The sequence below is a fragment of the Leucopleurus acutus genome (assembly GCF_964270905.1).
Source record: "Leucopleurus acutus genome assembly, chromosome: 11".
NCBI classification, from domain to species: Eukaryota; Metazoa; Chordata; class Mammalia; order Artiodactyla; family Delphinidae; genus Leucopleurus; species Leucopleurus acutus.
In genome coordinates, this window is record NC_139152.1 from 64,216,059 (window position 1) to 64,226,358 (window position 10,300).

Below are 10,300 nucleotides of genomic sequence, written 5' to 3' on the forward strand. Positions count from 1 at the left end.
TGTTTATAGCAGATGCCAATTCTAGGTTCACTCTGGTATTCTCTGGATAAGAGGTGACCATGCAAAAGAAGACTCTCAGAAGGAGCTGGGAGCATAACAGTGACTCTCAAACTCCTTAGATGGGTACTTTACAACTGGCAGGAACCTTTCAAGGAATGCCCTATTGTCCTCTATGATACTCTAGGAATTTCTATCTGCTGAGAGCCACATGCTTCCTAAAGGCAATATCCCTTGTTGAACCTAAAGCCGGGGCCCACCATTGCACCATTGAACAGTAAAAAGTTTATAAGACACACTTCTTCCCAAACCAGGGGTCTTTGGCCCTTTGGTAATTAAATTAAACATTTATGGAGACAACTAACACATGTATGCAACCGTGTGTTAAAGCTGGAGTCTGAAAAAAAATGACAAAATAAAAGTCTCAAAAGGGTAACAGATTAGTGTAAGAAATAGCCATAGGGACAAATAACCACAGTAAAATCTGATAAATGCTATACTAGTGGAATAATTAAAGTGTCATAGGAACACAGGGTTGAGGGAGACAATACATTCCACGTGTGGAAGACAGAGGAAGAAGGTGGCTAAAATTTCACAAAGTAGGTGAGATTTCATCTGAAGTAATAAGAAGTAAAATATTTTAATAGAAATTATTTAATAATAAATAAGATAAAAAAATTATTCACTCCATGAAACAAAAATGGGCTAAGAAAGCTGCTGCCTAGTACAGAGCCAAATCTTTAAGTTGGGTCACAAACAACCAGGAAAAATTCTTTGAGATAACGCTGCCATCTATGTCTAGCTATAGCCTGGAGAAATAATGGCTACTGGTATAGTCACTCAACAAATGTTTCTGAGAATTTACAATGTGAAGGGCATACTTATTAAGTACTAGGCATACATTTGTAAACAAGACACAAACCTCAGGCTTAAGATTCTAAAAGTATAATGCAAAAAAATGCAAATAAGCAATTAAAGTAAGCATTTTTTAAATGTATGCAAAATGCTGCCTGATTTGGTAAGTCAGCTCATCGTGTTTATGAGAAGTTTACTATGCAGAGACAGAGTGGTGAACAAAGCATCAAAACATTCTGGTCATTGCCCCTAGGAATTTATAGCATAGATAGACTTTGAAAAGGTTCTAATTCCAGTTGAAGGTGTATGTGTATATATATAAGTATACGTAAGTGTGTATGTGTGTATATATATATATATAAAATTCATATATAAATTTATATGTTGATTTAATATATAAATTATATATATATATATATAATATAACATTTCCAGTAATCTCCTTTGAAAAATAATCCAATGGTGAGTCTCAATTGCTATATAGCCAGTGGTGCAGCTTCAAAACTTCAAAATGGATCATTGTAAATATTCAATGCATATTATGAACGAGTCCCTACACTTATCCATCGCAAGTGAAGCTCTCTGGTTAACATCTCCAATTTGCTCACTATTGGAGAGTTTTCCTCATTGTGCCATTTATGTTTTGGGTATTTTCTGGTATTACTAGAGGTCTTTAGGAAGAGATAGGGATGGGATAGGTAGATGGAGAAAACCTGTATATTCTGTTGTCTCTTTTTTTTTTTTTGAATTTCCTGTTATTTATATTTTTATCCAGCAGGTTCTTATTAGTTATTCATTTTATACATATTAGTGTATATATGTCAATTCCAGTCTCCCAATTCATCACACCCCCTCCCCCCGTCGCTTTCCCCCCTTGGGTCCATACATTTGTTCTCTACATCTGTGTCTCAATTTCTGCCCAACAAACCAGTTCATCTGTACCATTTTTCTAGGTTCCACATATATGCATTAACATACGATATTTGTTTTTCTCTTTCTGACTTACTTCACTCTGTATGACAGTCCCTAGATTCATACACATCACTACAAATGACCCAATTTCGTTCCTTTTTATGGCTGAGTAACATTCCATTGTATATATGTATCATATCTTCTTTATCCATTCATCTGTCGATGGGCATTTAGGTTGCTTCCATGACCTGGCTATTGTAAATAGTGCTGCAATGAACATTGGGGTGCATATGTCTTTTTGAATTATGGTTTTCTCTGGGTATATGTCCAGTAGTGGTATTGCTGGGTCATATAGTAATTCTATTTTTAGTTTTTTAAGGAACCTCCATACTGTTCTCCATAGTGGCTGTATCAATTTACATTCCCACCAGCAGTGCAAAAGGGTTCCCTTTTCTCCACACCCTCTCCAGCATTTGTTGTTTGTAGATTTTCTGTTGATGCCCATTCTAACTGGTATGAGGTGATACCTCATTGTAGTTTTGATTTGCATTTCTCTAATAATTAGTGATGTCGAGCAGCTTTTAATGTGCTTCTTGGCCATCTGTATGTCTTCTTTGGAGAAATGTCTATTTAGGTCTTCTGCCCATTTTTGGATTGGGTTGTTTGTTTTGTTTAATATTGAGCTGCATGAGCTGTTTACATATTTTGGAGATTAATCCTTTGTCCGTTGATTCGTTGGCAAATACTTTCTCTCATTCTGACGGTTGTTGTTTTGTATTGATTGTGGTTTCCTTTGCTTTGCAAAAGCTTTTAAATTTCACTAGGTCCCATTTGTTTATTTTTGGCTTTATTTCCATTACTCTAGGAGGTGGATCCAACAGAGATCTTGCTGTGATTTGTGTCAAAGAGTGTTCTTCCTATGTTTTCCTCTAAGAGATTTAGAGTGTCCGGTCTTACATTTAGGTCTCTAATCCATTTTGAGTTAACTTTTGTGTATGGTGTTAGGGACTGTTCTAATTTCATTCTTTTACATGTAGCTGTCCATTTTTCCTAACACCACTTATTGAACAGTCTGTCTTTTCTCCATTGTATATCTTTGCCTCCTTCGTCATAGATTAGTTGACCATGGGTACGTGGGTTTACCTCTGGGCTACCTATCCTGTTCCATTGATATGTATTTCTGTTTTTGTGCCAGTACCATATTGTCTTGATTACTGTAGCTTTGTAGTATAGTCTGAAGTCAGGGAGTCTGATTCCTCCAGCTCCGTTTTTTTCCCTCAAGACTGCTGTGGCTATTCGGGGTCTTTTGTGTCTCCATACAAATTGTAAGATTTTTTCTTATAGTTCTGTAAAAAATGCCATTGGTAATTTGCTAGGAATTGCACTAAATCTGCAGATGGCTTTGGGTACTACAGTCATTTTCACAATGTTGATTCTTCCAATCCAGTATCATGGTATATCTCTCCATCTGTTTGTATCATCGTTCATTTCTTTCATCAGTATTTTATAGTTTTCTGCATACAGGTCTTTTGTCACCCTAGCTAGGTTTATTCCTAGGTATTTTATTCTTTTTGTTGCAGTGGTAAATGGGATTATTTCCTTAATTTCTCTTTCAGATTTTTCATCATTAGTGTATAGGAATGCAAGAGATTTCTGTGCATTAATTTTGTATCCTGCTACTTTACCAAATTCATTGATTAGCTCTAGTAGTTTTCTGGTGGCATCTTTAGGATTCTTTATGTATAGTATCATGTCATCTGCAAACAGTGACAGTTTTACTTCTTCTTTTCCAATTTGTATTCCTTTTATTTCTTTTTCTTCTCTGATTGCCATGGCTAGGACTTCCAAAACTATGTTGAATAATAGTGGTGAGAGTGGACATCCTTCTGTTCCTAATCTTACAGGAAGTGCTTTCAGTTTTTCACCATTGAGAATGATGTTTGCTGTGGGTTTGTTGTATATGGCCTTTATTATGTTGAGGTAGCTTCCCTGTATGCCCACTTTCTGGAGAGTTTTTATCATATATGAATGTTGAATTTTGTCAAAAGCTTTTTCTGCATCTGTTGAGAGGATCATATGGTTTTTCTTCTTCAATTTGTTAATATGGTGTATCACATTGATTGATTTGCGTATATTGAAGAATCCTTGCATCCCTGGGATAAATCCCACTTGATCATGGTGTATGATCCTTTTAATGTGTTGTTGGATTCTGTTTGCTAGTAATTTTTTGAGGATTTTTGCATCTCTATTCATCAGTGATATTGGTCTGTAATTTTCTTTTTTGTAGTATTTTTGTCTGGTTTTGGTATCAGGGGGATAGTGGCCTCATAGAATGAGCTTGGGAGTGTTCCTTCCTCCACAATCTTTTGGAAGAGTTTGAGAAGGATAGGTGTTAGCTCCTCTCTAAATGTTTGATAGAATTCACCTGTGAAGCCATCTGGTCCTTGACTTCTATTTGTTGGAAGATTTTTAATCAGTTTCAATTTCATTATTAGATTCATTTCATTATTAAATTCATTTTATTATTGAATTCATTTCAGTTCAATCACATTTATGTGTGATTGTTCTGTTCGTATTTCCTATTTCTTCCTGGTTCAGTCTTGGAAGGTTATACCTTCCTAAGAATTTGTCCATTGCTTCCAGGTTGTCCATTTTATTGGCATAGAGTTGCTTGTAGGTCTCTCAGGATGCTTTGTATTTCTGTGGTGTCTGTTGTAACTTCTCCTTTTTCATTTCTAATTTTATTGATTTGAGTCCTCTCCCTCTTTTTGTTGATGAGTCTGGCTACTGGTTTATCAATTTTGTTTGTCTTTTCAAAGAAACCGCTTTTAGTTTTATTGATCTTTGCTATTGTTTTGTCTCTATTTCATTTATTTCTGCTCTGATCTTTATGATTGTTTCCCTTCTGCTAACTTTGGGTTTTCTTTGTTTTTCTTTCTCTAGTTCCTTTAGGTGTAAGGTTAGATTGTTCATTTGAGATTTTTCTTGTTTCTTGAGGTAGGCTTGTATTGCTGTAAACTTCCCTCTTAGAACTGCTTTTTCTGCATCCCATAGGTTTTGAATCATTGTGTTTTCATTGTCATTTGTCTGTGGGTATTTTTTGATTTCCTCTTTGATTTCTTCAGTGATCTCTTGGTTATTTAGTAACACATTGTTTAGCCTCCATGTGTTTGTGTTTTATGTTTTTTTCCCTGTAATTGATTTCTAATCTCATAGCGTTATGCTCAGAAAAGATGCTTGATATGATTTCAATTTTCTTAAATTTACTGAGGCTTGATTTGTGACCCAAGATGTGAACTGTCCTGGAGAATGTGCTGTGTGCACGCGAGAAGAAAGTGTAATCTGTTGTTTTTGAATGGAATGTCCTATAAATATCAATTAAACCTATCTGTTCTGTTATGTCATTTAAAGCTTGTGTTTCCATATTAATTTTCTGTTTGGATGATCTTTCCATTGCTGTAAGTGAGGTGTTAAAGTCCCCTACTATTATTGTCTTACTGTCGATTTCCTGTTTTATAGCTGTTAGCAGTTGCGTTATGTGTTGTGGTGCTCCTATGTTGGGTCCATATATATTTATAATTGTTATATCTTCTTCTTGGATTGATCCCTGATCATTATGTAGTGTCCTTTCTTGTCTCTTGTAACATTCTTTATTTTAAAGTCTATTTTATTTGATATGAGTATTGCTACCCCAGCTTTCTTTTGATCTCCATTTGCGTGGAATATCTTTTTCCATCCCCTCACTTTCTGTCTGTATGTGTCCCTAGGTCTGAAGTGGGTTTCTTGTTGATATATTGGTCTTGTTTTTGTATCCATTCAGCAAGGGTGTGTCTTTTGGTTGGAGCATTTAATCCATTCACTTTTAAGGTAATTATGGATATGTATGTTCCTATGACCGTTTTCTTAATTGTTTTGAGTTTGTTTTTGTAGCTCCTTTTCTTCTCTTGTGTTTCCCACTTAGAGAAGTTCCTTTAGCATTTGTTGTAGAGCTGGTTTGGTGGTGCTGAATTCTCTCAGCTTTTGCTTGTCTGTAAAGCTTTTGCTTTCTCCATCGAATGTGAATGAGATCCTTGCCAGGTACAGTTATCGTGGTTGTAGGTTCTTCCCTTTCATCACTTTAAGTATATCATGCCACTCCCTTCTGGCTTGTAGAGTTTCTGCTGAGAAGTCAGGTGTTTACCTTACGGGCGTTCCCTTGTATGTTATTTGTCATTTTTCCCTTGCTGCTTTCAATAATTTTTCTTTGTCTTTAATTTTTGCCATCTTGATTACTATGTGTCTCGGCATGTTACTTCTTGGATTTATCCTATATGGGACTCTCTGCACTTCTTGGACTTGGGTGGCTATTTTCTTTCCCATGTTAGGGAATTTTTCTACTATAATCTCTTCAAATATATTCTCGGGTACTTTCTCTCTCTTCTCCTTCTGGGACCCCTAAAATGCAAATGTTGTTGCGTTTAATGTTGTCCTAGAGGTCTCTTAGGCTCTCTTCATTTCTTTTCATTCTTTTTTCTTTATTCTGTTCCACAGCAGTGAATTCCACCATTCTGTCTTCCAGGTCACTTATCCGTTCTTCTGCCTCAGTTATTCTGCTATTGATTCCTTCTTGCACAGTTTTCATTTCTGTTATTGTATTGTTCATCTCTGTTTGTTGGTTCTTTAATTCTTCTATGTCTTTGTTAAACATTTCTTGCATCTTTGCCATCTTTGCCTCCTTTCTTTTTCCGAGGTCCTGGATCATCTTCACTATCATTATTCTGAATTCTTTTTCTGGAAGTTGCCTATCTCCATTTCATTTAGTTGTTTTTCTGGAGTTTTATCTTGTTCCTTCATCCTGTACAGAGTCCTCTGCCTTTTCATCTTGTCTATCTTTCTGTGAATGTGGTTTTTGTTCCTCAGGCTGCAGGATTGTAGTTCTTCTTGCTTCTGCTGTCTGCCCTCTGGATGAGGCTATCTAAGAGGCTTGTGGAATTTTCCTGATGGGAGGGACTGGTGGTGGGTAGAGCTGGCTGTTGCTCTTGTGGGCAGAGCTCAGTAAAACTTTAATCCACTTTTCTGCTGATGGGTGAGGCTGGGTCCCCTCCCTGTTGGTTGTTTGGTCTGAGGCGACCCAACACTGGAGCCTACCTATGCAATGGGTCCCGATGCACACACTACTTTGTGTGTGCCCTCCAAGAGTGGAATCTCTGTTTCCCCCAGTCCTGTTGAAGTCCTGAAATCAAATCCCGCTAGCTTTCAAGTCTGATTCTCTAGGAATTTCGTCTCCCGTTGCCAGACCGCTAGGTTGGGAAGCCTGACATGGGGCTCAGAGCCTTCACTCCAGTGGGTGGACTTCTGTGGTATAAGTGTTCTCCAGTTTTTTAGTCACCCACCAGCAGTTATGGGATTTGATTTCATTGTGATTGCACCCCTCCTACTGTCTCATTGTGGCTTCTTCTTTGTCTTTGGATGTGGGGTATCTGTTTTGGTGAGTTCCATTGTGTTCCTGTCGATGATTTTTCAGCAGTTAGATGTGATTCCAGTGCTCTTGCAAGAGGGAGTGAGAACATGTCCTTCTACTCTGCCATCTTGAACCCTGTCTCTTTGTTTTCTTTTTATTTAAAAAAAAATTTTTTTTCTTTAAATTTTTGCACATAGTTCTTGAGATGTCATTTTTAGTAACATTTACATATCATTCTCTACTTCTTTCATAAGTAAATTCTGGATACATGTCATGGGGTAAATGCAGCCTAGGCTGCTATGCTCTGTATATTTAGGTAAGATAACATTTTAAATTGAATAGATATATATAAAATTCTGGAAAAAATTAAATAGACACACACATAAACACAGAACCTTTCTTCAGATGAACACTTTCTTTCCCAAGAAGCACAAACAGTTCAAAATGAATCTGTTAAGTCTGAATTCATCTTTGTACAAATTCAGTTTACAAACAGTGACTCACTCCTTAATTCTTAACATAGTAAAACTTCCCTGAAAGTTTTATTTCTGCTGCATAATTAAGGCATGATATCTATGCTGTTGAGATCTTGCTCTTAAAGGTTAGAGGAACATCTTGCAATGTGGCACAATACCTACTGTCAGGTGGCAGAAGCATCCCAGGTAGATGTTAACAAGTGTGGATGAGCATACCTCATCCCATGCCAAGTTTTTAGCAGTAAATATGTCTGCCTTTCAGGGTAGCTCGTCTGCCCTCCTCCACACACATGCACACTCTTCTTTTCATGCAGAAATCAGAGATGATTTCTGAACTTTTCTTATCTTTCCGTATTTCTTTAAGGAAAAAAATCCTCAATTTCTTAATAATCATATACTAATTAACAAAGGAGCCAGATGTAGCAGTGACATTCAAAAACTATTAATTCCACTAAGAGTAGAGTATCTGATACATCTCTATTTTGATTTTACTTTAAATTTTCAAAAGACAGTGGAAACAATGAAGGCAACTTCTACACTGAATTCAAGTGGAAAAACAGATGAAATGATAATTTATCACCAGATGGAATGGTTGAAAATATAGAACAGAAAGTTGTTAAAAATTTGCCTTGCCCTACATACGGACAAGAATTTATAGGTCTCAATGCTCTATATATTTCACATTATACACATTTTTTCAAATGTTACTGTTAATTACTGAAATGTAAATGTGGTCATATCTGAGGAGTTGAAGGCAGTTTTGCCAGCACTGGAAAGTTTATCTTTTCAAAAAATCTCCTTCCTTATCTTTGTGATTTTTTTTCTACATTAATTTACTTTTCTTACTTGATTTACAAAGTGGTGACCATCCTCTCCAGCACCTTTTATCACATTCTTTCAGACAGTGTTCTTATAAGATGTAAGGATTCATTCTGAACACCTGAGACATATCTCCAGAGCAGCTATTGCTTGTTAAATCTCCTCTTGTTTTCTGATTATTAAATTTCAGTTAAAGGTAGACTGTTGCATCTCCAAGCAATAGTTTAGTAACACATTCATGAACACATACACAGCATTATAAGCTTCTGTTTCCATCAGACTTTTAACTGTTCTATTTTAGTACTCACTGTACCTGGTCTTAACCAGGGTAACTATAGAGTGGTCCGTACTTACTTACCTATATAGTATTGAGTCTTTTAGCAGGAAAGGACTACATCATTGTGAAATTCATAATCGCAAAGAAAGATAGTTAGAAACATACCTTAGACTTCAGCAATAAAATATTTTAACAAAAATTGTCATAATCCTTCTGCCTGGATAATCTTAAAAGAAATATAGTTCAAGAATATCAGATGATCAAAAATGAAATTTTGACTCTACAATTACAAATATTTTCAATTAGTAAGACCTGAAGTGTCATACAAATTAACTAAGAAGAAATTTACAAATAAATAAAGATTTTTCAAATAGATATATACAGGTATACCTCGGGGATATTGCAGGTTCAGTTCCAGACCACCATAATAAAGTGAGTCACAAGAATTTTTTCTGTTTCCCAATGCATATAAAAGTTGTGTTTATACTATAGTCTATTAAGTGTGCCATAGCATTACATATAAAAGAACAATATACAGACCCTAATTAAAAAATATTTTATTGCCAAAAAATGCTAACCATCATCTGAGCCTTCTGCAAGTCACAATCCTTTTGCTGGTGGAGGGTCTTGCCTCCAAGTTAATGGCTGCTGACTGATTAGGGTGGTGGTTGCTGAAGCTGGGGTGGCAATTTCTTAAAATAAGACAACAATAAAGTTTGCCACATTGATTGGCTCTTCCTTTCATGAATGATTTCCCTGCAGCATGCAATGCTGTTTGATAGCATTTTATCCACAATAGACCTTCTTTCTGTATTGGAGTCAATCCACTCAAACTCTGCTACTGGTTTATCAATTAAATTTATGTAATATTCTAAGTCCTTTCTTGTCATTTCAGTAATCTTCACAGCATCTTCACCAGGTGGATTCCATCTCAAGAAACCACTTTCTTTGTTCAGCCATAAGGAAGCAAATCCTCATCCGTTCAATTTTTTTTGTTTTAATAAATTTATTCAATTATACCCCAATAAAGATGTTAAAAAAATTTATTTATTTATTGGCTGCATTGGGTCTTCATGGCTGCACGTGGGCTTTTCTTTAGTTGTGGAGAGCGGGAGCTACTCTTTGTTGCAGTGCATGGGCTTCTCATTGCGGTGGCTTCTCTTGTGGTAGAGCATGGCTCTAGGTATGCGAGCTTCAGTAGTTGTGGAGCGCAAGCTTCAGTAGTTGTGGCGCACGGGCTTAGTTGCTCCATGGCATGTGGGATCTTCCCAGATCAGTGCTGGAACCTGTGTCGCCTGCATTGGCAGGTGGATTCTTAACCACTGTGCCACCAGGAGAGCCCCCATTCAAGTTTTTTTGTGAGATTGCAGCAACTCAGTTACATCTTCAGGCTCCACTTCTAATTCTAGTTCTCTTGGTAGTTCCACCACATCTGCAGTTATTTTCTCCACTGAAATCTTGAACCCATGAAGTCATCCATGCGGGTTGGAATCAACTTCTTCTAAACTCCTGTTACTGTTGATA